Below are 27,186 nucleotides of genomic sequence, written 5' to 3'. Positions count from 1 at the left end.
TCTGGAGTGCTGTCCCAGACAAAAGGGAGGAAGAGCAGTTGTGCCAAGGAAAGAGGGATGGAAGCTAAGCTGGATTTGGGTAGGTTGACAGGTAGAGAGAGCCATTTTAGGCTAGGAGGATTCTGGAGTCCAAAAACCTATGCCTGTTATGCTGAGTGAGGTAAGTAAGACAAAAACAAATACCGTATGATGTCACTTATATGTGGAATGTAAGAAACCAGTGAATAAAACAAAAAACAAGCAGACTCACAGATAGAATAAACTAGTGTTTACCAGTGGGGGACAGGCAATAAAGAGGAAGGGGGAAAAGGGTTTTTATGGGATTATATGAAATCATGTGTATGAAACTGTTGAAAATATAGAATTTAAACAATCTTTCATTCTGTTAAAAAAAAAAAAAGAAAAAAGAGATGGAAACATACACACACACAAAACATGTGCCTGGCTAAGGGAACCACCTTGGCTAAGTACCTCCCACCTTCTACTTATGCCCTAGAATCAAAACACTCATTTGGAGTACACTTGTTAATATTAATGCCATTGCTAACATGGTAAAAAGAAATCTTTCAAAGAAAACAGTGTTTAGCAGATAGTGTACAAATTGCCCAGTGGCTTTGATGGGAGAGCTGGATCTGGTGTGAGCACAGTCCCATCCTCCCTCACTTTGTGCTGGCAGCTGTCACCTTGGTGGGAGGTGGGGCTTGAGATTGAGGGGCTAGAGCCGGAGCCAGGTGGGGCTTCTATGCTCAGTGGCCGACAGCATTTTATTGGAAGCAGAGTTGTGTCCCAAGGTGCTGGAGCAGAAGCTCTGAGGGTTAGATCTAAGTTGGTGCTGTTCCCTCTCAGTGTTCTCTGACCTTGCTCCCAGCATCAGCACATTTGCCCAAGACTAGAGCAATGCTGGAGCAAGAGAGGCAGGAGCAGGTGCCTGGTGAGGGCTGTGGGAGGTGCTGAGGTGGTCTGTACACCAGTCAAGAGTTCCAGACTACTCCCCAGCTACTGCTTCCATGAGCACCAACAGTGGCCACCCCACCCCGTTCAGGTGCAGTGCCATGTCTGAGTCAGCTCTGTCCCGGTCAACTACACACTTTCCTAGGCAACAGCAGCTTTTGCCCTAGTGGGACGCTGGGCTGAACTAGAGTGATCTGGAGCAGTTACTTGGCATGGGCTGGGGCACACGCTGGCGCCGTTGTGGGAAACCAGCCAGAGTCCTAAGCAGTTTCAGTCTACTTCCTCTGCCTTGTTCCTGGTAGTAAGCAAGAATGTGCATGTTGTTCATGAGCAAAGTCTAGGTTTCTTTTCTTATAGCCATCCTGTTAGTTTCACTGGTTTTCAAACCATCTAAAGGGACTCATCTTCCTGGCGTCAGAGCCCAGGGATGGGATGCCCAGTATGTGGTTTGAACTGCTCACTCCCCAGGGAGGATCGCTAAGTCTGCGTATTCCCCCTCCTCTTCTCTTTCCCCTCCTAGGGGCCATGTCTCCCTGCCTGGTTCTGTCTCTTCTTTCCTCCTTGACTCCGTGTGGATCTTTATGAGCAGTCTTGGTTGTATAAGAGTCTTTCTGCCAATCTCCAGGTTTTTTTTTATAAGAATTGCTCTACACATCGATATATTTTGATGTGTTCATGGCGGGAAGTGGGCTCAGTGTCCTCCTACTCTGCCATCTTGATCTACTCATTTTAGTATAAGAGGAGAATGGACTTCGAGGAAAATGAAGAACAATCCACTGATAAGTTATGGTGAAGAAAATAATGCAATTATGGGTCTGATAAGGTTAACGATGACTAAACTTGAGTAAGATGCCAGGAATGATTAGCTATAAACTCTTTTAAAATTCATATCCAGTAGTACCAGTTTATTAGGCTCACATTCCTAGGACCTGGTACAATGTAAAGAGATGGGGCTAGAGATGAGATGGTGTAGTACGAGAATTTCATTGAGAGAAAGGAAATAACTTATGTCAGGAATCCCATAATAAAAATGAGGGGAGAAAATGAAAAAGACTTGGTTAATAAAAGTACTTTGGGTCCCTTCATAGTAGTGGGTGGTAAGCTCTTCAACTCTGAAGGTCTTCCAGCAGGCAGAAGAAAACGGAACGTTGCTTGATTCAAAAATTCAAATGCTCATAGGGGTTGGGGAAGTAACATAAACTAGTGAGTCATGCTGGGCTGGGTGCAAGACTGTAGGGGCTGGTAAGGAATGGGGTGGCCTCAAGAGCACAAGCTTATCTAAAGTCATTTAAATCCAGATTTTCTTAAACTACTACTACTATGACAGCCAATCAAAACATGTGAACCCAGGCCCTGGGCAACTGGTTGCAACCCCTAAAATAATGAAGTTGGGGAGAAGAGAGCAAGAGAGAAAGAGTGAGGGAAAGGTAAGGGAGTAAAGGAAACAAATTAAATCATGCTGGTTGATAAAAATTACAGAGAAGGCTAATGGAGTAAACACAGAAAAAAAAAAAGCTGGAATTGAACCCTAGCAGATTCCATTGACACCTCATTATCTTATATTGCTGTTTTCACCCCAAATGGGGCTTCCAGTAAGTTGACTCTACAGAGAAACTGCTTCCTTGGAGCCCTCTTAGACAGCACAGTGGGTTGAGTGGGGAAGAGAATAAGAGTGCTGCTTCTTCATCTACTTCAAAGTCTGGAGGTAGAACTCTGACTTCTGAACCAGTAATATTTGTTAAAATGTGGATTCTGATTCAGTAGGTGTCCAAGGGTTCGGGCCTGACATCCTGCATTTCAGTTACCTCCCAGGTGATGCTCATGCTGTTGATCCCTGTAGAGCACAATTTGAATAGCAAGGTATCAAATAACTCTTGGATCAAGAAGAAATGAAGACTACTACCTAAATATATTTAGAAAATCATAGGTAGTAAAGATATGGCACAATGAGGGACATTTCTCCTTTCTAGGTCAGGCGAGTCTTTGAATTTTGTAGTCATAATAAGATGTTCAAGACATCAAAGGGCAGAGACCAGTCAAAAAGGGGTCACTCTTCCTAGCAGCCAAGTGTGGCCGTGGGATTCAGTTCTGGCCAATGGAATGTGAGCTTCAGTAACATGTGCAACTTTTGGGTTATGCCTTTGAAAGGAAGGATGTTCCCTCCCCTTCTTTCTCTTCTCTCTGGCTGGAATGCAGACACAGTATTTTGGACCATGTGCACCAGGGCAATAGCACAGCAAAAAGAGAAAGGGACTGAACTTTGCAGAGCAGAACAGCCACACTGGCTATGACATTCATATTAGAGAGAAAACAGTTCTAACTTTTTAAAGCCAGTGCTTATTTTGGGTCTGTCAAGTGCAATCAATCCTATATCATAAGTAGCATGGAACCACACTGCTAATTTCATTTATTATATCAGTTACAGAGAACAGAATTCATCTGGCCAGTTTAAGATTAGTACAGGGAATTAAATGGCCAGTGGAAATGTTAAGAGTGGGCTGAAGACCAGATGCTGGGTTGAGCCTTCAGAAATGACTCTGAAAACCACACTGCAAATGGTGTCACCAAAGCAGCTGTTGTATCTTCCACCTCATAAAGCTGCTGCTGCTACAGAAACACACTGTCCTGGGGAGGATGCCACCACAAACAGGAAACTGTTGTTACTACTGTGGGCTCCAGAACCACATGGTCTTTGCTGTGATCTGCACCAGCAAAATGATGCCTTGTGCCTGCCTCATGACATCCCTAAAACTAGACTGGCACAGAGACCTCTGCTAATTCAGCTGCAGAAAAATTAATCATTTCCATCTATGCCCAACAGCAGAAGCTCTGCCTCTGCCTTTCTGCTTTCCAAAATTTGCATGGCTGCACCTGATTGGCCAGATCTAAATCTCATGCAAATCTCTATCTGCTAGGGAATCTGGGAAATGTAGTTTTTAGCTTTCCAGGCTCTGAAGTTCAGGAAGACACAACAGAAGCACAATAGAGTGAACACTGAGTACTAGTCTACCATATGCACAGTAACCTCTCACACACAAAAGATGGTACCTGTCAAAACTTATGGGACACACCAAAATTGTTCTTGAAGGGAAATTCATAGCCTTAGATGCTTTCATTAGTAATCAGGAAAAGAAAAATGAACTAACTATTCAACTCAAGAAGCTGTACAAGGAATGATAAAATGGACCTAAAAAATACAAATGGAATGAATTTTTTAATATAAAGACTTAAATTACTTTTAAAGCAAAATAATTAGTAAATACACAAAAGCTTATTCTCTAAAAGCACAACAAAATAAAAATATCTCTAGAAGATCAATTTAGAAGAAGTGGAGAAAACATTCAGAATGATGAAAAGAACAACACATGAAGATAGAGGGGGAAATTTTAGACATTTCTAATATTTTAAACAATACAATGAATTCCCATGTACCTATCAGGCAGCTTCAGCAAACATTTTGCCAGTTTATTGTTTATTTCTCTCTCTTACTCTCTCCACTACCCATTTTTTTTGGTCCATTTTAAGGAAATCAATACATCATAGCATTTTACCCATAAATACTTCATACTATATCACTAACAAATTAGGACTTTGAAAATGTGTACCTGAACCACAATATTATTACACTGAACAAAGTAACAATACTTTTTAATATCATCTAGTACCCTGTATGTGTTCAAACTTCCTTCTTGGTATCAAACTCTTAATAATTGTTTTATTCAAATTAGTATCCAAACAAGGTCCACACATCGTGTTTAGTTAATATGTTGCTTAAGTACCTCTAATCTGCAACAACTATTCCCTCCCTTTTTACCCCCACATGCCATTTATTTGTTAAAGAAGCGAGGTTATATGTCCCCTGAATTTTCCACATTCTTAATTTAGCTGATTGCATCTTTATGAAAAAGACTTTTTTGTTTTTGTTGGGGGGGTAATTAGGTTTGTTTGTTTGTTTGCTTATTTATTTATTTAAATGGAGTTACTGGAGATTGAACCCAGGACCTCATGCATACTAAGCATGCACCCTACCACTGAACTATACCCTCCCCAACAAAAAAGACAATTTTTTAAGTGAGAAAATATTAGATACAGTTCTACAATGATAAATTTGAATATCCTAAGAAAAATCAACATTTTCTAAGAAAATAAAATATTTAACAATTTACCAAAAAAGAAGTGAAAAACATGAGTAAGTTCAGAATAGACATTGGAAAAAGGTAAAGATTTATCCAAAACCACCACATCCAGAAGGTTTTATAGATAAATTGTTCCAAATATTCAAGGAGAAATTAATTTTTTCATTTTTAAGCTATTTAAGAGCATGGAGAGAATATAGAAATCTTACCAATTTTACAAAGTTACCATTAAAATGATTAAAAAAATTGAAAAAACATCATAAAGGCAGAAACTACACACACATGTCTTATGGAAATATATATATGAATTAAAAATTAGAGAATAAAATACTAGCAAGATATTAAAAGAACCATACACCCTAAGAAAATAAGATTTATTCTAGCAATTTAGAGATGGTTCAGCATTAGTATAATATTCTCAAGGTTCGTCCATCTTGTAGTCTGTAACAGGATTTCCTTCTTTTTTAAAGAATGAATAATACTCTGTTGCACACTACATTCTATTGTATACCTCATTCTATTGTACACCACATTTTCTTTATCCATTCATCGTTTTTGGACACTTGTGTTGCTTCCACCTCTTGGCTATTGAGAATAATGCTGCAGGATACATGAATGTGCAGACAGTTCTTTGAGATCCTGCTTTGAATTCTTTTGGGAAAAAAAAAATCTCTGAAGGGCAAATAAAATATAGCTTCTAGCCAGAATCAGACTGTAAGCTGCCAATTTGCAATCCCTATTATCTTTTATTTATTTACCTTTATGGTGGGGACAATGGAAGGACAGTCTTAGCCCTGGCAGAGAAGAGAAAGCTCTGAACAGAGTCTAGTAGGATGAGGAGTTACCCAGATGCAGATGTTAAAGGTAGTTTATTCCAGGCAAAATGAGCAGTACTAAGAAGCAAGTATGGGGAAGGAGGGCATAGCTCAGTGGTAGAGCACATACTTACTATGCATGAAGTCCTGGGTTCAATCCCCAGTACTTCCATTAAAAAGTTAATAATAAAATTTTAAAAAGAAAGTATGGGAGAAAACAAGTGGCTGGAGAGGTCTGAATTTGGGCTGGCAGTGAAGGATAGCCATGATGAAAGGCAGGATGGTTATATTGGTTGTTTGCAAGTAAATATCATTGGAATTAAATGTCTCTGACTTTGAGGATAGCATCACTTGTGCTCCCAGGTTAAAAGAGTCTTGAGGTGAGGTGAAGGTGCTAAACCAGGCATCCAGCTCCCAAAGAGCATAGCAGAGTGAAGAGTAGACACAGATGACAGCCCCAAATGATTATGGATGAAATTATCTAGAAAGGGAGTTCCACGAGGTCATGAGGCATTAATCTGGATTTGGCAATGGGGAGGAAGGTGAATGTGGTCCCTGAGAGGAAGTGCTCTGAGAAGAACATTCCTAGGCAAAGTGGAGCCCTAGTTAATTGGGCTTCACCCAGTCTTACTCTGCAGAGGAGCCAGCTGCCCACTCATGACAAAGAGTTATCATTGTGCCTTGATGGCATCTGTAAGTAGGGAATGGGGACCAACAGGAAGCAAGATGGGGTCAGAGATGTACCTTATGGGAGGATTGCGGGGTGAAGTGTCTTGTGGGCATCCCTCAGGGGCAAGATGGGCATTCCACTTCATGGTTCATGTGTCAAGACTGATGATGCCACGTGGTCCAAGTGGGTATGAAACGTTTATTACTCACACAGTGAGGCTTTCTTGGGAGAGTAGGACAAACTCCTAAGTAGGTCTGAAAATGGCTGGAGAGAGCCAGAAGGGGAGACTGACTTGGGGCTCTATAATGATTAGAATGTGGAGCTGGGCTGAAGGTTCCCTCACGCTGGCAAAGATTTTCTAGGTTTTAACTTCCTACCACTGCCAAAGGTGGGAGCACCTGGGCTTTCTTATCAACTTGCTCAGATGAGGCGTAAGGGAAAGGGGGAGTGCAAGGCTTGAAGCTGTCAGCCATCAGATATCAAAAATGAGGGGCAGACTCTATTTAAATTGCCAGAGAGCATTGGTGAGCTCAAGAGAATTAAAAGCACAGGGCTGCCCATCAGACATCTGCTTAATCCCTTGAAGACATCAGTAACCAGGGATGTTGGAGGCCAAAACTATAGCTCATGTGAAATGTTGGAATGTTTATTATAATTTTCCATGTTTCTCATTTATATTATTTCCAGTCTGTTTTCTATACGGGTTATCAGACAATTCACATAACAAAAAGGGCCAGTAATCTTGTCATCGCGGGTAGTGTGTGTGTGTGTGTGTGATATAGCTGATAGGTGCTCAGCATCTATTTCCATCTTATTTGCATGTCTTCTGATACTGCAGAGGCTGGAAACAGGAAATCACATTTGCTTTATTCTTCTGGATGAATTTTATTATGTACATATTGCTTTATGTGTAGAAAGCAGAAGTGAAGCCATCTTCCTTCTGTTTTCTGGCTGAATTCCTGCTGATGAGCAAGATCTTGGAGCAGGGTGGGTTTCTGAAGTGGTTCTAGTGTCCAGGCACCAGCTTCGTGGGCACTGATAAGCAGTTGTCGTGTGGCAGCAGTAGGCTCCTCATCCTTCTTTTCTGATCGCTGCATCACAGCTGTGGTTGTGAACCACATAATGTATGAACTCAGTTCCTGTGTCAGCCTACCGATTGCCCACTCTCCTGATTGTTACAGAGTTACTAGCTTGCCTGGCTGGCCAGTTCTGCATTGTTCTGGGGGTTATTCCTGGAGGTCCAGCCTAGAGCCTGCCCCTCCAGCCATTCTAGTTAACTTGCAGACACCCAGTTCCCTTTATTACACTCCTTTGTGCTTAATACAGCAAGACTGGTTTCTGCTTCTGGCCTTGAACTTTATTGTTATTGTGTGTTTGTGTTGGTAAGGGGAGCCTGGTTTGGGAGCAAGGGAAGTGTGGAGATTATGTCAACTCCAAACCGTGTTTTGAGATGGGGAAGTGTAGGGGCTCCACAGGTGAGAGAGACTGGTGGCCTTTTTAGAAAGAAACCTGGCTGATCTTAGGGAGATCAGCTGGGACCTGAAATGGTGCATTGTATCAGTGGTGGGGTGAGGCGGGAAAGCCTTTGGGGTTCCCAGACATCTTCCCTCTGACTCCCCTGAACTTGGAGCTACAAAAGAACAGGGATTTAGGACAGTTTCTTCAATCAGTAGATAAAGATGTTTAGTATTTTACTGATTGTTCTGAATATTCATTGATTTAAATTTCTGGAAACTTATGTTATAGAGTTCAAGCTTGTAATGCTCACCACATGCATGATAGGCCAAAAAATGGAGAGACGAGGCGCTGGGGCTAGGAATAGCGACTTTATTTGGAAAGTCCGCAGACCAGGAAGATGGTAGACTAGTGTTCCAAAGGACGACCTTAACGTGACTTAGAATTCAGGCTTCTTTTATACTAAAAGGGGAGGGAGTGTGGCTGGTTGCTGCAAATTTCTTGGTGCTGGCCAGACCCCAGAGGGAATATGATAATCCTTTGTTTTTGCAACTGTCCACATAGATCTGGTCAAGATGTTCCTGTAAACCTTCAACAAGGCAAATATTATTCTCTGTTCTGCAACTTTTTATCTTTATATGAATGGAAAAGTGGTAAACCTTAAAAGGCCAAGCCTTGGAGGCAGAGCCTTGAGAAAGGGCTATTGTGTATATTTCAGGCTGTAGGCAACGTTCCTTTTCACAGGTGCAGAGCTAGCGTGTCTAAGCACAGGCAACAGAGCACAAAGGTTAGAGCTAAGGGAATAGATCCAATATGGAGTCAGGTTTGTTCTTCTCTGTTACATTTATTCTTCTAGTAGTTTTTATATTCTGAGTGCAGTCACAATGTACTTGAAAAACTCCTTTTCCTTTTTCCTTTTCTCCTCCATAGAGGAGAGGTAACTTGATATGATCTCAATTTGAACTCATACAGCCATCCCTGAATTTAGTAGAATAAAAATGAAATTTGCCTAGGGCAAATGTAGTGACAATTTCTAAGATTTTTAAGGATATATTGATACCTTAATTCTATCTCATACAGTGCTAGCAGGGTAAATAATTCTTTGATTCTGATTTTTTTTTAAATTAAAATATAGTCGATTCACAATGTTGTGTTAATTTCTGGTGTACAGCATAGTGATTCAGTTATGTGTATATGTATATATATAAATATATATTCTTTTTCATGTTATTTTTCATTATAGGCAATTACAAGGTATCGAATATAGTTCCTTGTGCCATACAGAAGAAATTTGTTTTTTTATCTATTTTATATACAGTAGTTAATATCTGTAAATCTTAAACTCCCAGTTTATCCCTCCCCACCTCTTTCCCCTCCTAGTAACCCTAAGTTTGTTTTCTGTGTCTGTTAGTCTGTCTCTGTTTTGTGTCCTGTTTTTAGATTCTACATGTAAGAGATATCATATGGTATTTTTCTTTCTCTTTCTTACTTACTTCATCAGTATGTGATCTCCAGGTCCATCCATGTTGCTGTAAATGGCATTTTTCTTTTTTATGGCTAAGTAGTATTCCATGGTATATACATACCACAACTTCCTTTTTTTTTTAACATTTTTTATTGATTTATAATCATTTTATAAAATTGTATCAAATTCCAGTGTTGAGCACAATTTTTCAGTTATACATGAACGTATATATATTCATTGTCACATTTTTTTTCTCCGTTAGATACCATAAGACCTTGTATATATTTCCCTGTGCTATACAGTATAATCTTGTTTATGTATTCTACAATTTTGAAATCCCAGTCTATCCCTTCCCTTCCTCCATCCCCTTGGCAACCACACACAACTTCTTTATCCAGTCATCTGTCAATGGACATTTAGGTTGTTTCCATGTCTTGGCTATTGTAAATATTGCTGCTCGAGCATTGGGGGGTGCATGTATCTTTTCAAACTAGAGTTCCCTCTGGATCTATGCCTAGGAGTGGGATTGCTGGATCATAGGGAAGTCTATCTTCAGTTTTTTAAGGAATCTCCATACTGTTTCCCATAACAGCTGCACCAGACTGCATTCCCACCAGCAGTGAAGGAGGGTTCCCTTTTCTCCACAGCCTCTCCAGCATTTGTCATTTGTGGATTTTTGAATGATGGCCATTCTGACTGGTGTGAGGTGATGCCTCATTGTAGTTTTGATTTACATTTCTCTGATAATTAGTAATATTGAGCATTTTTTCTTGTGCCTATTGGCTATTTGTATGTTTTCATTGGAGAAATGTTTGTTTGGGTCTTCTGCCCATTTTTTGATTAGATTGAGTTATATGAGCTATTTGTATATTCTGGAAATTAAGCCCTTGTCAGTCACTTCATTTGCAAATATTTTCTCTCATTCTGTAGGTTGTCTTTTAATTTTGTTTGTGGTTTCCTTTGCTGTGCAAAAGCTTATAACTTTAATTAGGTCCCATTTGTTTATTTTTGCTTTTATTTCTATTGCCTTGGTAGACTTCCTAGGAGGACATTACTATGATTTATATCAGAGAGTGTTTTGCCTATATTCTTTTCTAGGAGGTTTATGGTGTCTTTGTTTTATGCTTAAGTCTTTAAGCCATTTTGAGTTTATTTTTGTGTATGGTGGGAGGGAGTGCTCTAACTTCACTGATGTACATGTGGGCTGTCCAGCTTTCCCAACACCACTTGTGGAAGAGACTGTCCTGTTGGTTTATAAACTTTCATTGATACCTTCTGGTAAAAGTAACTTATGACAGTATCAAAAGCTGCAGAATGGGTGTCAGCAGCTTGCGAGAAAACCCAAAGTCAATATTAAAATATTAAGTGGCTTTCTAAGGCAGGCTGAGTAAGCACTCTTTTAATAGATGCTGTATATTGCTAATAGTCTGAGAGCACAGAAATCAATACTGTCTGGGAAAAGATGGAGATCAACAACTTTGGGTCCAAGAGAACTCAGAAGAGTTGGACTTTGTAAGGAAGTTTTAGAAATATTATGGCTAATTTATTTCACTTATATTTTCTTTTTTATATATGTACAACAGTGAAATATAATAAAATATCTAAGCCAAAATAGCTCTTTCAATTAATATAACAAATTTTAAGCTATAGGAGAGCATTTTGCCTTAATTTTTCAGCATGTTTTTCTTTGTGGTATACAATATAATGGTGCATCTTAGTACACTGAGATTCAGTGAAGTGTGGTAATTTCAGAAGTTTTCTTTCTTTTTTTTGTTTTTGTTTTTTTTTAATAAAAGTCATGTTTCTTGTAGGCACATACCCCATTTCTGCTTCTTGGAGGCAGTCACTTTTTAACCTTTTAGATGTTTCTTCTGGTTTTGCTTCTTTTTCTCTAAGTTGCATCCTTATACTGCTTTCTTCTGATTTTCTTTTCCAGTAAGATCTATCTATTGAATTGTCGTTATAGAAAATAAGTATTTAATAAGTATTTCATGCTCTCTTACCACCTCCCACCCCTTAAGACACCATACACATCCTCCTTTCCTTATCTTCCCAGTACAGTTATATTATACTTCTTAGTTAGATTAGTATTCACCATTTACAATATTATAGTTGTATTACCAGTATTGCCACCTGAGCCATATAGTGTACTTATTAATGTATTAATTCATTTCCTTTCTTGTGTAATTTTTTTGTTTTCCTGTAATTAACAACCTCCCTCACTTGTTCTTTTAGTTTTATATATCTCTGTCTTTCAATATTTCGTGTTGAAACTGTTAGGAAATTCTGTGTCTTTTCTCAGTATATTTAAATGCTCACATATCCTATTAATTTTATTGTGGGGGTAGTATTTCTTTGAATGTGACTTGTGTTGTTCCCATCCGGACTGGGTGCTCTCTAGACCTGTATTAGCTGCCATCCTAATATTTCCATTTGCTATCACCCTGTGGTTTCCCTCACATCTCTTTTCTGTTAGGTCTCAAAATTCCTGTGTTGCATGTTTTCCTCTCTCTTGGCTTACTTTTTAGTTTTGGTGGAGTGCATGTTCTAGTAGCTATCTCAGAAAGTATGTAGAAGTAAATGTTTTGAGACCTGGTATGTCTTAAAATGACTCTAGTTTCCTCTACCACCTGATTGATATTTCTTGTGAGTGTGGAATTCTAGGTTGAAGTAAATTTTCCTCCAAATTTTAGGAGCATTGTTCATTCATTATCTTTTTGCTGCCAGTTTTGCAATGGAAGTCTGATGCCATCTTGATTCTAGATTACTTGAATCTAATCCTCTCACCCCTACCCTGGGTAATTTAGAGATTCTCTTATCTTCTGGACTCTGAAATTCTGTGATGCTGTGCTGGGCTCTCAGTGGACTCTCACAATTAAAAAAAAATTATCTTTAAATTCTGGGAAGTGTTTCATTGATAGTTTCCTTCCTTTGTTTTTTCTCTTCTCTTTTTTCTAGAATTTCTCTGATTTATTTATTTATTTATTTGGAGGGGGAGGTAATTAGGTTTATTTATTTAATGGAGGTATTAGGGACTGAACCCAGGACCTTGTGTATGCTAAGCATACACTCTACCACTGAGCTACACCCTCCTCCTTGAACTCTGATTTAAATGCTGAATTATCTAGATTCCAACATCTGAAGTTTTACTTTCTAGGATATTTCCTCAATTTTGTCACTTACAAGATCTTCTACTGAGTTTTGTATTTCTGACACCACTTTTAAATTTCTTTTGTTCTCTGAATGTCCCTCTTCATAACTTTCTGTCCCTATTTGTGAATGCGTCATCTTTTCTAATTTTTCCTAAGAGTATCAGTTACAATATTTAGAAATTATGTTTTTAAATTGTGTTTCTTGCCAATTAGCTTTTGATTTGTTGTTGTTGTTTGTTTTGGATTCTGTCTTTCACACTGGAGGGTTTCCTCAAATATTTGGTGATCTTTGGCTGTTTGCCCATATTTACAAGTAGGCACTAAAAGCTGATTCAAGGCTTTGTGTAGGGAGGCTGGGCTTTGTGTTGGAGGGCTTTGCTGTGGGGCCCAGACAGTTTTACTGTGGAACTCCCAACTATCTCATTGTCTAGATATCTCTTCTCCTCATCTGATCTCTTTTCCCAGAGAGGAATCTTCCAACCAAATACAGCTTATGATGCCTCTTGTAAAGTCTCTTTTGATCTCATTGGACATTTCTACACAGGTGGCACTCTGTATCTTTTACGAATTTCTGATGCAACACCTATAAAACCTAGGTGTTGGTGTATAGGACACGTCAGTAAACTGTTTATTTATAGATTTTTTTGGGGGGGATATTAATCTTAAAACTCTGTAATAGAAAGTAGGTGCCTTGTTAGTCATTCCTATGTCCTCTAGCAAATGCCTGGCACACATTTGTCCTCAATAAATATTTCTTGAATATATATGCATCAGGCACTGTATTAGGTTGTGGAGTGGGTGAGATGGGGTGGAAATGGGATTTAAAAAGTGGGCCAAAAAACCCTTTTCTCTGAGAAATATTGTCTATCCATACCCAGAGGATACTAAAGGCCAAAATTTTTATCTCAAGTTAGCTTGGGCTTTTGCTTATATTTTTACAATTTAAATTCTGAAACTTTTCCTTCAAATTGATTCTTAAATTCATTAAAATTTGATACTCTATAAAATTTTAAATAATAGTCTTAAGCATCCAGAAAGGCAGGCTGTCCCCCAACTGATGAACATAACCTTGTTTGAGATTTTTCAGGAATGATGGTTTTGTTTTCGTCATCATAGACTAGACATGGCACTGAACAACTTGAGTTGTAACATTTAAAAAATAATGAAATGGTAGTATACCCTTGCACAACAAAGGCAGAGGGTGTTAAGTATCTTTAAATGGTGCTAAAGTATTTATCACCAATTGCCCACAGTCATGCTTGGTCATTTCCTCCCCCCTCTTGCTCTGTTCAGATAGCATTAAAAGAATGTATCAAACATCATAACCCATTGTGAAACTGCACATGTCACAGCATAAGAAAAATAAATGCTACTTTCTTAATCATAGTAAAAGGTATTTTTTAGAAATTACTTGCTTATCTTTTTTTCATCTTTTACTCAGTCCCACACCCTTCCCCCACACATGACTACTAACTAAGTCAGAGTGAATCCTCCTGTTGCTTCCTGCTCAGCTGAATCAACACTCCTGGAGGCTGTGACTAATAAAAGCCACAGCCCATGTTACACTTGACTTCTGAAAATCCTGGTTAGCTTAAAGGACATAATTATAAGTGCCCACGCTTACAGAATGAGTAAGTTGATAGAAAAACACAGACCTAATCAGTGACTGTTAACTTATTTGGCTTTATTTATTTTATTTTATTTTTGATATTGACTGATGACTTAGCTATTCTGAGATCATGAGGATGTAAACAAAAATATTTGGTTTATAGGCTCCTTAATGGCTTTTTGCTTTCCTGTTCATGGCTCAAAATAAGGAGGAATAGAGAAAAGGAAAAATGTGATTTCTGAAAGGCAGTCTAACAGAGAGAATGTCTCGGAACATTATTTTATAGCTAATTGTTATGGAGATCAATTGATCTCCAAGAAAAAGGAGTGTTTCCTCTATCCAGAAACATAAGAATCTCTTCAATAATGTCATTGTGCTTCTGTCATTGAACCATGAGTAGACTTTTAATTTCCCCCAAGGAGAGGTTCCACCAAAAGAAAGTCACATGTATCACTTCAGGTGCCCCATCTTGACTGACACCCATGCCCATAAAGTTCACTTCCTTTTTCAGGTGCCCACCCCAGACCAATACGCCAGGCAATACTGGTACACTGGCCACTCATGGAGACCCTGGGCCCGATGGAGATGAAAGGTTTAGTGAATTGACCTATTTTCTTCCATCATAGGCAAGACCCTTGACAACATAATCTTAAACCTTCTGTTTTCAGTTCCCCATATTCCCTTTAGATCTCGGCTCCTTGTACTCTCGCTTCTGTCTTCAAAACTCAGTTGAACCTGTCTCAGAAAAGCCATTGTTGATGTCCTAGTTGACAAATACATCACACTATTTCTGCCCTTATGTCTCATGAGTTGTTAAAAGCAATTGATATAGTTGACAACCTTCCCTTCCCTTAGACCTTTCTGTTGGTTTTCCTTCTAATGCTTCAGTCAGTCCTTCTTAACTTCTTCTTTCCCATTTTTTTCAATTTCTCTATCACTATTGGTTTTTTTCTCCAGAGCCTTTTACTATGCTAAAGTTTCTGCCATATTAAAGGAAAAATCTCTCCCACAAACTTGCAATCCCTCTTAGAGATCACCCTACATTTTATCCACTTCATTATTTAACCCCATAAAAGAGTATAAAACATTTCTTACGTGTCTTCATTGCTCATTCACTTTACAGCTCTCCATAATTAGGCTTATAATCCATCAATCTGGTGACATGATTCTGGTAAAGTCATCAAAGAGCTTCTAGCTCTTTATAATCCTCACTTTATGTAACTTCTCTTTCCAGCACTTGACCATATTGATAACTTCCTTCTCGAAACTCTCTCTTCCTTGGCTTTCACTGATTCTCTTCTTGCCTCTCTGGACATGCTTTTTTCAGACTCCTTCTGTTCGACTGCTAACCCCTAAACACATGTTTCCCATCATCTTGGTGCTTTTCTCCTCTTAGCTTTTAGGCAACCCTAGAGTAAGTTCACCCTTTTCCATGCCTGTAACCACCCCAAACATGCTGATGACCAGATGTCACCTACACAGTTCAGCATCTTATAGCTTTGTCTACTGCTAAGCAGTCTTGCTTTTGACTCCAGCCAGCTGCTCTGAGACACATATGGCAACACCCCTCATAGCATCCTTCTTTGTTTGGCAGATTTGTTCTCAGGGGGCCCTTTTCCTAGACTCAAAGGCCATGACACTTTTTGTTTATTTCACTCTCAATCCCCAGGGCCCCTTTCTCCCTTTAGAAATATAGTTCTTTTACCCCTATAGATTAAGCTTTGAAAACAAATTTCTAAGGCAAGGAGAGATCAGACCTTGGGATGCACTGCTTGGTTTCTGGGGTAGGAATTTGAGGCTGGGGAGGGAAAAATACCTATCTCATTGGATGTTCTACCATCACGTCAAATATAAGACGTCCAAAATGAATTTTGCTACCCTCTCCCATCACATCCTATGCCATATCTGCTTCTTTTCCTTTATTTTCCAAGCTGGTGAATTTTATCACCATCTACCTAGTTACTCAGGCCAGAGTCCTGTGTGCCATCTTGGGCTCCTCACTCCTCCTCATCTCCCTTGTCCAGCCAGTTCTGATGATTCTATTGTCTAAGTGCCTCTTAAAACCACCTTCTTTGCATGGTCCTCGGTGTCTCTGCCTCTATCCAGGTCCTGTCTGTCTCCTTCCCTAGCTATTTCCTCTAGTATTGCTTCCTCCAGTCTGTCCTCCACACTGTTGTCAGAGGGATCATTTCATTTCAGGCCTGGTTATATTTTTCTCCTACTTAAAAATCCTTTGATGACTAACTTTCCTGTGGCTTAATGGGAAGTTCAACCTTCTTAGTGTCCTGTGCAAAGCCTTTCATACTCCTCCTTGTCTTCCCTCTGGTCTCATCTCTTGCCAGCCTCTGCATCTACCCCATCCATCATTATCTCTAGCCTCCGTGTCTTCCTCTTCATGTTGGTTTCTCTGTCTGTAATGCACCTTCCCCCCCTCACCCTTCCCCACCTGTTGCCTCCACCAACATCCACTCATCAGGATCATGCAAATTAAAACCAGATGAGATACCACAACGTGTCTACCAGAATGGCTAAGTGAAGGACATTTACAATAGCCAGTGTTGGTGAGAATGAGGAATCACTAAAACACAAATACATTGCTGATAAGAGAGTAAGTCGGCTCAGCCACTTTGGGAAAGCTAAACATAGTCAGAAGCATGTAAGAATCAGTTCCTGTTAGAAATAGTTGGCTTCAACTTCATGTTCCCCTAGCATTTATCACATTTTATTGTTCTTGTTTATTTGTTTTTTTTTATTAGTTTTTCCCACTGGACTGCTAGATATGTCAGGACAAGGTCTGTGTTTTCATGTCTGTGTTCTGAGAGACGGGAACAGGCCTGTCCCATGACGGATGCACCATAAATGCTTGCTGAGTGAATTACATGTATACTTACAAGAAACAGAAGTTCATGCTTGATGGCAGGTCTCAGCAAAATTCCTTAAGTTTATGAACCTGTATGATTTCTTCTGATAGGAAGTGAAAACTGTGTAGTGCCAAATGTTCCCCCTTTTGCATGAATTTTCAGAAAACTCTACAGCTTGAAAAATCAGACTTGAAACTATCAGCACCAATACACCTTCTAGAAAAGCAGCATGTCATACTACTCACCTCGCAGAAATCGTCAGACGAAGAGTAAAGTGACATCAAGAGCCGTGAAGTGAAAGGTCAGCCTAGATTAGTGATGTCAATAGGAGCATCATGGGGTAAAAAGTACCTTAGATTCATACCTGATGACTTTATTATCTGGCTTAAAATAGACTGAAATGTAACGTGAGACACTGACAATCAAATACGGTAAAGATCATCTAAGCAAACGAAGGGAAAAGACACTGCCAGCTACCTGAGATGAGTTATCTGGTGCACCAAAGTGATGGATTTAGCTCCACATTTTCTGGAAAATAAGATGAAAAAGGGAGCAATTAAATGATATAGCTTTCTGTTTCTGTTGAAAGGATGCATAAATTCACACTCAAAGATCAACCAGCTCATACACGACAGAGCCAGAGTTTGAACTTACCTGCTCCCAGAGCTGGCGTTCCTTCCAGCACTCCAGGCTGCCACCTCCTCCCACGGTGGGAGGTGTGTTTGTGCTGGTCACAGCGCATCTCATCTGGGGAGCAAGGCTGCCCCCCAGAATAGTGAGATTGGTTATGTAAATTTCAGATTGTCGGTGACAAGGAGTGTATGATGAAAACCTTAAAGGACTGTCATAAATGAAGACTGAGGTATATCAAGTTTACTTAAACTACCTCTACTACTTTTGATAAAAGAGTGGAATCATAAAATTCGTAATCCCTTGGTGCTCTGTCATGTTTCTAAGAGTGAATGGAAGATGTGACTAAGAGACCTTGTTTCATAAGTGCACCGAGGACGAACTTTTCTCTCTCTAGTTAGTGCACCTGTAACCTTTTAAAAAGAGGAAAGGAGAGAGAAAGAATGATTTGACAAGAGATGTGTCTCATCCATTGCTTCCTTCTGGAAGACTCTTTTCTACTCAAGTCACTGGTGTTTTGCCCACATCTTTCCTCCACTTCCAGAAGGCTGCAGTTAGGAAGGTAGTTCCGACATCGAGTCAGGAGCATCCTTCTTTCCACCCTGCTTCCTCATTGTCTTGCACAGCACCCTGTACCCAACGGCAGCTAATCTAAGTACAGTGAGGAAAGGAAGCCAGTAAAGCAACCATGAGCTCTTTCCTGGTAACAAAAAGCACACACAGATTGACTGCAGGGCAGGCATTGTCAGATCAATGCCCTAGACAACTTATTTTCTACTTTGCTGTCATCTATATTATCTTTCTGGTCCCAAGTTATGCTTGGGAACTATGCATCTGTGTCATGTATCTGGGGCCTGATGCCGTGGGGAGGGAGTGGGGAAGAAAGGAGGAATACACCCTCCAGTGTAATCCTGCTTTGAGAATCAAGCAGAATTCAACTGAATTAAAATTAGTTCTCTGAAAAAACTTAGAAAAAATGTGATGTTGAGAATTCAGTACCAAACTGCATTTAAAAATACCTCTTGTACAAAATAGCATGCCAGTTTGAGCTCCTACCCAAACTGGATTTATTGCATAACGCTGGAATTTAGAATTGAAAATTCCTTGGTGAAAATCATACAGAAAAGGTGGGATGACATGTAATCTTTTAAAAAGCTAAGAAAATGTGGTGTCTATTCGCCTCTGGTAACTTCACCAAAGTAAAAATGTAAAGGCATAATTCCCTAAAGACTAGAAGAGTGAAAGAGAAGATGACTGCAACAATACCTGGGGAGTGCAAGAAGCCAGTGGTGAGACCACAGAAGGCTGAAGACTAACCTAACAGTGAAGAATGCTTAGGAGCAGGTAAAGCTTTGCTGCAGAGCCTCCAAACTCCCCAGAAACTGGATCTGAAAGGGAACTGGGTTGAAACTTGAAATGAGAATTACTAGGTCCTCTCCCCATATTCCCTACCAGGAAACTACTCCCCTCCCAGCCTGGCAGGAGGTGGAAGGTGACTCTGAGTCAGAAGGACTCTGGCCTCAGAGACAGCAGACACACCTGTGGGCGGAGCACGGCCCTGAAAACAGGGTAAATCTATGTATTGGATGGAAGAAATTCTTTCTTCCTGCAGCTTCCACAGTTCCAAAAAAATGTTGACAGAGAGGCTTACACACCCCAAGCAGGAATTTGGAGAATTTCTCTTCAGGGGACTGATAAACCCAAGAGAAAGACCAACAGATACTGATGGTTTGGGATTCCCAACAAATGACTGCATCCTTGTCCAATCAGTGAAGTTTAAACACCCTATACACTCACCAACCATTCTTCAGTGCTTCATCTTTAAATATGGTCAAAGATCCAAGGACCACCAGAAACTGAGGAAAAAAAAATCTAACATGAAATAGAATGTACAGAAATGAAGGGGAAACTTTTTTTAAAAGGGACTTGGAGGATACTTAGACAAGGCAGGGAGCAGAAAACATTAGAAAATTATAATTAAAATTTGAAAGGTAAGAGAAAATAATACATACACAAAAAGAAACACGCAGAAAACAACAACGATATCTTAAAAATTAAGTATATGACAGTAGAAGTGAAAAATGTATATTTTCACTTGTATATATTGCAACCTTCTGGAATAGAAGAGTTAGACAATAAAGATGAGGAGACATTTCAGTATACAAAAAAAGTAATAGAGATAGAAAGGAGAAATAGAAGGAAAAGTAGCCAAAGGAAAGATGTTCCAGAAATAGAGAGAGAGAGGAAAACAGAAGGGAGGAAATTAATTAAGAAATAGTACCCCAAATTCCCAGAATGGAAAGATCTGAGTTTCCATATTAAGTACCCAGCATGATGCAACATAACAATAATCATTAGTATTTGGACCTCTGAGAACAGAATGAAGATGCTAACACTTCCAGAAAGGAAGAACAGGTCATATACAAGGGTTCAGGAATCAGAATGGCATTAGTCTTCTCAGTGGTAACATTGGAAGCTAGAAGAAAATAGAACAATCTCCTTAAAATGCTGAGGGAAAGTGCTTACCAATCCAGAATTTCATTCCCAGTCAAACTTTTCATCAGTTCTGAGAATTAGGTACAAAGCTCTCCCAAAATTTAACTCACATGCACTTTGTTTTTCAAGAATCAACTGGAGGAGGTGTTTCCTTTAACAAAGGAGTAAACCAGGAAAGAAGATGATGACACAGGATCCAGATATCCAAGGAGATCCAACACGGGAGAAAGACAAGAGCCAGACTGGGGGTAAAGAGAAAGCCCAAAATGTCAGCGGGGAATCAGGTCAAGAGAAACACTAATTCAGTCTGGCACAGGAGGGCTGAGGAGATCAAGAGGGACATCTCTAAGAAGTAATGAAACCGACGTTTTGCCAGATGTCTTTAACAGTTTTGACAGAGTATTTATAGTTCTATTGAAAGTCTATATATGAATAAGAGGTATACGTGGAAACTAAAGAAATGAAAAAGAAGCTATTAATAACTCCAGGGCAACAAAAAAAAAATAAGCAAGCAGATATATAATCATATTACCCTACATGTTCAGCTGGAAGTATTAGTCATGTAGCCATTTAATATAAATACTGACAATTAATCTAAACATAATTTTAATGCTAATGGGATTAGGTGTTGGAGTACGGTGTGTGTGCGCATGTGAGTATGTGTGTGTGTGTGTGTGTGATGTAAGAGAGCTAAGTTATACTCATCTTCCATATGAAAAAAGTCCATAGATTGTATTTAAGATGAAAAAAGCCAAGAAACAGTAAAAGCATACTATTTTGTAATATGGAGCTAACCATTAATAACAACTACAAACAGAAAAATGATCTCTCACTTCTAAATTAATATAGGCTTTTACTACTTGCCTTGGAGAATGGAAATTGGGAAGGGAAGAGGTAACATTTGGAATTTTGATTTTTTTTTAAATTCAGAGAATGATTTGAGTTGGAAAACTATATTCAAGTATAACTGATACATAGTAACTTAAAAATCATGTAGAAGTTAGAAAATTTGAGAACTGTAGCATCTCAGTGTTGGAAAAGATTTTAGTACATCATTTGTTTCAAACTTTTTGGACCACTACTCACTGTTAGAATATATTCACATAACAACCTTGGATACATACACATACACACACATACACTTTCATCCTCTCTCTCTTCCCACACAACGAATATATATTTCATGAAACAGTAGTTAAGCTTACTATTTGTAATATGCTGATACTTTCCCCCCTCTATTCTATTCTATATTCTATATATATATATATAAAAATACATATTTTTTTTTTTTTACTGAAGTATAGTCAGTTACAATGTTGTGTCAATTTCTGGTGCACAGCATAATGCTTCAGTCATACATGAACATACATATATTCACTTTCATATTCTTTTTTACCATCCTATTCTGTATTAAAAGTGTTGGATTGTGACATTAATTGATTTTGTAACCTGTAATTTGAAAAAAACTGATTGAGCCTGACCATTTGATGTTTTGGATGCCACCCATCACAGAAAACTTGCTGATTCCCACTCAGTACTCATCCTTTGGCCAATTGTTCCAGCAGGACTCTTGAAGTGGTCTGGGGTTGGACAAGGTCCAAGGGGACCATCTCACATTGGACCAGACAAGTCTCCTTTAGGGCCTCTGGAGACAAGCCTAGAAATTGGGATGGAACTAATGGATGGAATAGCTTTCTAGCTCCTACAGTACTACAAACATTTTTATTAATACTCTTGCACATAGAGGTGCTCAGTAAATATTTGCTGAATTAGCTTTACTCATTCTGAAAGGCCCACTGAAACCTCATCGTAAGCACACATTCATTCTCTTCCTTTCTTCTAGCTGAGTAAATAGAGCTGATGGCTTCTGTGTGTGTTCCCATTTGACGTGGCAGAGATTGCTCTGTTGCATCTTGAAGGGTTCAGTGCTTAGAATGCATCTGAAGCTCCATCACCAGTGCCTTTCTTTTTAAGGGTATTCATAGATCATTGCTCATTCAAGTGCATTCAGCTTCATTCACAGGGGATGGACTCTGGCAGACCAACCATGCAGGGCTTTTTGTTAAGCACACCCAAAGGATGCACATTTCAGACATCTTAATGGACTAGATCCTCACAAAAGAATGAAAAGCATTTGAAAACAGGAAACACAGAAGCATGGAATAATTTGGTTTAAGGAAAATGTAGGCTTCTGGACACTGTATTCTGCCTTTAAATCTCTTACTTCAAATATTGTAAATGAAGGCTGAACCCCTAATGCTATAAAGATTAGAGTCTGTCTTTGGTTGAAAAGTGGGTATAGCTGCAAAGCAATAAAAGATTTATGGGGATGGAGGGTATAGCTTGGTAGTAGAGTCCCTGCTTAGCATGCAGGGGGTCCTGGGTTCAACCCTAGTACCTCCATTAAGAAAAAAGTAATAAATAAATAAACCTAATTACCACCCCCAACTAAAGTTTCCTGGAAAAAAAAAAAAAACATTTATGGGAAGCCTATCTGGTGTGCAGTGAACGTAGGATATAATCTTAGCTGATTTACTCTTTTGTTACCGTGAATTTTCTTGGAAGTTTTGTAGAGGGAAACATAAGTTTTTAAGTATTTTTTAAAGCCAAGCAGACATTCATAAACATGTATTATATTATAAAGTTGTCAACCATTCTAGTGGCTTTCTGGTTTTCCTTTTCAGTTTAAGGTTGTGGAAATTGTACATATTTTGTACGTCTCCAAATAAAGCACACATCAAAGGAAAACATTTCTTCACATATGAACAATTTACAATCCCTTAGAAAAGCTTCACACAATCCTGAATGTCCATGGAGCGTATCACAAAAACTGCTGGTCTAGGGGAAAGCACATGGGAGACTTATTTAAAAACAGAAGGGTAATAGCTGTATGCCTGTACTTAGATTATATAGAAAACTCAGTTACAACCAACAAAGATTCCCAAAGAGTGTAAGGCAATCTGGGAAAAGGGAGTGAAAGGCTGCTGCCGTAGGAAAGGTGCATAATAACGCATTATTCAGTCTCTAGTGACGTGTCTCTCAAAGTGTTGTCTGTGGACCACTTTCATCAGAATCCCTTGAGGTGCTTGTTAAAACTGGGGGCTAAGTGACTCCATCCTGGGCTACTAAATTAGAATATGTGGGAGTGAGGTCCAGGAGTGTATAGTCAACAAGTCCCTCACGTGGTTCTGATGAACACTTAGCCAAAGAACCACCCTGATGATGGGGGTGTGTCCACAGACTGGTCATTGTTACCAATGCAGCTGGCACATTTCCTGCCTCCTTACCACTGTATGACAGGTAGACAGTGTTGCAGGAAGGTCCTGGTGGCTCAGCAAGAAATAGTGTCAGCCATCTAAATGGGACATCCAGGTGACCTGGCTTGTGAGAAGCAGCAAGTTATTTCTGCAGGTCATTTAAAGTAATTATGCTAGAGTTTCGGAGTGACACAGTTGCAGGATACAGCAGGCTGCATTAGGTTCTGCTGAGTGTTTCCTGCACCTGGTAGGACCTCACCATGGACAAGCAGATTGTTACTGCCATCAACTGAAAACCCCCACTGTAAGACTCAAGAAAACTGCAAGAAGTCCTAGTGTTCTTGGCTTTGAATCTACCTTTCATGCTATTGCAGTGAACTGTAACTTCTGTAAGCTCCATGGGCCAGGCTGGGCATTTTGTCAAACCTAAGACCCAGTTTCTGTGGGATGACATCAGCTGCATAAACACCTTTAGAGGATGCCAAGTGAAAGGAAGATGGTACGGAAAACATGCCCACACATAAACACACACACACACACACACACACACACACACACACACACACACAGTTGAAACTAAGGAAGAGACCAATCATTTGGATTGTTTTAGGACCCGAGTCTTAAAAGTAGGAACATTTGAGTAGTAGTAGTAATTACCCTCAAAGTTGCCTGTTGTATAATTAGTGAATTGATATATTCATTCATTCAACAAATATTTACTGAACATCTAAATACCAAGTTACTCTGTTAAGAGTTGGAGGTTCAAAGGAAATTGTACTTGATTCATGTCTTCAAGACTTTCGGGAAAGAGAAACATGAAAGCAACTAAAAATAATGTAATAAGTGCTTAAATGCAGATATGGAATAAAAAAGTTACACAAGGAGTAGTGCTAATGGTCTTAGCAAAACAAGATAAGAAAGTTCCCCTTTTTTTTTTTTTACTATAATTCTACCTATCTCTGATGGGTAATAATTTTTAGTTTTTTCTTTAGCATTTAAAATATATTAAAGAACAGCTTCTGCCTACTGGTCTTCAGATGGTTCACTGTAGATCCTGACTTCAAGGGTGGACAAGAGGCATTGACACACTATTATTGACATGAGGCTGCATTGGAATTTCTGGTTTTCAAATCGAGGCCCAGGTGTTTTTAGTGATTTACAAGGATCCTCAGGGAATTCAGGGAAATGGTGTCCTGTGATTTTAATCCTGTAATATGGTAATATTTTTTCTAACATTAATTAACCATTTACTTAATATATTCCTCACTGGTATGCAATCAAAAGAATATTTTCTCTGTTGAGTTCTGCCCTACCTTTTTAATAGAATTGATGCCCCCTTGGGGCTTTTGCCTCTTAAATATAGTGCAGACATTTTGCAACTAAGCAAATAAACAAAAAGCAGAAGATCAGTTTCAAGAAAATAGAGTCAAAAAAGTGAAATGCTAGACATCATCCTGACAAAGCTGTATCCATGGGAGTGTGTTATTCTCTGTTATTATTATTCCGAAATATATGCCCTGTTTCTCAAAGCATGAAAATATAACTTCACTTCCCTAAAGCTAGCCAAAGCTTGGTCAGTAGTGAAGTGGGAACAAATAGTACCACTAATATTAAAACCATAGACTTTGATTTGATAATGTTGAGGTTTCACAGAGCCCGAAGATTGCAGATTCACACATATTACAGAGGTACACAGGCTACAGAACCTTCTTGGCTCCAGCCCTTGCCGCCATGTTGAATGAGGATCCAGTGGTGAGAGAAGTAACAGGTTTTCAAGAACAGCCAGAGATCCGTAATTCTTTTAAACTTTCATGGTTATCAAAATTCTGTGCAGATACAAAGGAAGCATTTCTGTGGATTCGCAACCCCTGACCAAGGCTATAGTCCTGTTTCAAAAAGAGGAGTTTGTCTTACAGAAGATCTTGGGAGAGTCCACATCCTTTCACTGAAAACCAATCATGTAGCTCAAAGTCAAGAAAATTTTCTTTTTACTTTTTTCTTGGTTTTCATGGTATATTACTTAAATTTATGTAGTAAAGCTTCCTACTCAGAGGCTGGTACTATGTTGAATAAAAAATAACACCCTCTCTTCTCCCCCATTTTATACTGAGAAATTGATAGACTAAATACATGTAGTTTCAGGGGAGTGAAGGAGTCATCCTTATGAGTAAAGTGAAGTAATGATTATAATATAAAACTCCAGTAATAATACTTATCACAAAGCTGGCAATGCTTTAGGTCAAAGTGATATTCTTGAAAGTTAAATAAAGGGTCTGGCTTGACTCTGAGATGGCTCTTAGTTACATAAAAGTTTATCTGGTTCTACACAGAATCCCTTTTCCTGCTCTGCTCTGACTTCTGTCTGAACATTAGCAGAAACCCAGGCATTCTGATAGATTTATATGGCATCCCAGTAGATCAAAGTGAAAATATCCTGACTCTAAATGAGACTTCCTCCCTTTACCTGTTACCAAATCACCATGTCCACATGCTGGGACACGTGGGTGCTACGTCCACACACTCAGGACCTCGGGATGCCTTTTGGAAGCACGAAGCCCAGGAGAGTTTGTAGAGCTTGTCCTCTTATCTGCTACTCCCTCTGGTCTAAAATCACAATAGCACTAAACTGCTGAGTAAGAGTCAGGAAATGTAACAGAATTCTGATCTTTTTTTCCCCATGAGACCACTTTGATGCTTTCTTTGGAACTAGTAAATGCCAGATTCTTTCACAAGAAACATTCCCATTTAAAGATGACCTCACATATACTGGCACTGTAGAAGGTACTGGAGATAAAGATAAATAAGAAAATATCTGCCATTCAGATATGTACAGGAACTCACTAACCTTGCAAGACATTTTTCCATTTTTAAAAGGCTTTAATTATGGTAAAGTTCACTTTATTTACATAGTCATGGCAATGTAAATGCTGGATACAGATTTAGCCCAAATATGTGATATAAGTGTGTTAGGAAGTAGAGAAAAGGAGAATCCACCTCTTGCATAGTAAGAAATACATGAATAATATTTAAAACGGAAGAATCAAGAAATAGCAGTAGAAGCATGTTATTTAGAAACATGGACAGAAGAAATGCCAGAAGTGTTGAAAACAGTTGCTTCTGGGAAATGAAAATCAAAGAGTGAAAAAATTTCCCCAAAATCTGCTTCTTAAAAATGAGCCCTCATCCTTTAGATCCCTAATTGCCCCTCAAGTCCTGGTATTTGTGAGCAGAAGGAAATTATAGTAACTGGACTTACTGTGATTATTTCATAATGTATAAAAATACTGAATCACTTTGTTATACATCTGAAATTAATATTGTATGTCAAGCATAACTTCATAATTTTTTTAAAAAGCATTAAAGAGAAGGAGTTGGTAAACATTTTCTGTAGAGAGCCAAACAGTCAGTATGTTAGGCTTTGCAGGCCACACAGCCCTGTTGGCACTGCTCAGCTCTGCTGTTGTAGCAGGAAAGCAGACACAGACAATACAGGTGAGTGTGGCTGTCTCCAACAACATTTTATTTACAAAAACAGACTGTAGGCTAGATGTGTCCATGACCATAGTTCACTGACGCTGCCTTAGAGATAGGGCCACTGCATAAAGCTGAATAATCTGTACACAAAAATGAGTAACCACGGGGACAAGTGGGGACTGAAATGCAGCCACACTCTTCGCCATATTCTGTAG

The 27,186-nt window shown here is 39.1% G+C and overlaps 1 long non-coding RNA gene and 1 other non-coding gene across 2 annotated transcripts in view; both read left to right on the top strand.

The window, feature by feature from the left end:
- LOC135321764 (uncharacterized) overlaps positions 1 to 27,186 on the top strand; it is a 208,035-nt gene that overhangs the window by 147,540 nt on the left and 33,309 nt on the right. The window lies entirely within an intron of this gene.
- Positions 6,002 to 6,074, top strand: TRNAS-ACU (transfer RNA serine (anticodon ACU)). The gene has a single exon. It is a non-coding gene; the product is annotated as a tRNA-Ser (tRNA).

Source organism: Camelus dromedarius, chromosome 7, assembly GCF_036321535.1.
Source record: "Camelus dromedarius isolate mCamDro1 chromosome 7, mCamDro1.pat, whole genome shotgun sequence".
In the NCBI taxonomy this organism is placed as follows: Eukaryota; Metazoa; Chordata; class Mammalia; order Artiodactyla; family Camelidae; genus Camelus; species Camelus dromedarius.
Note: the sequence above shows the minus strand (reverse complement) of the source record. Positions and strands in the feature narration are given on the sequence as shown.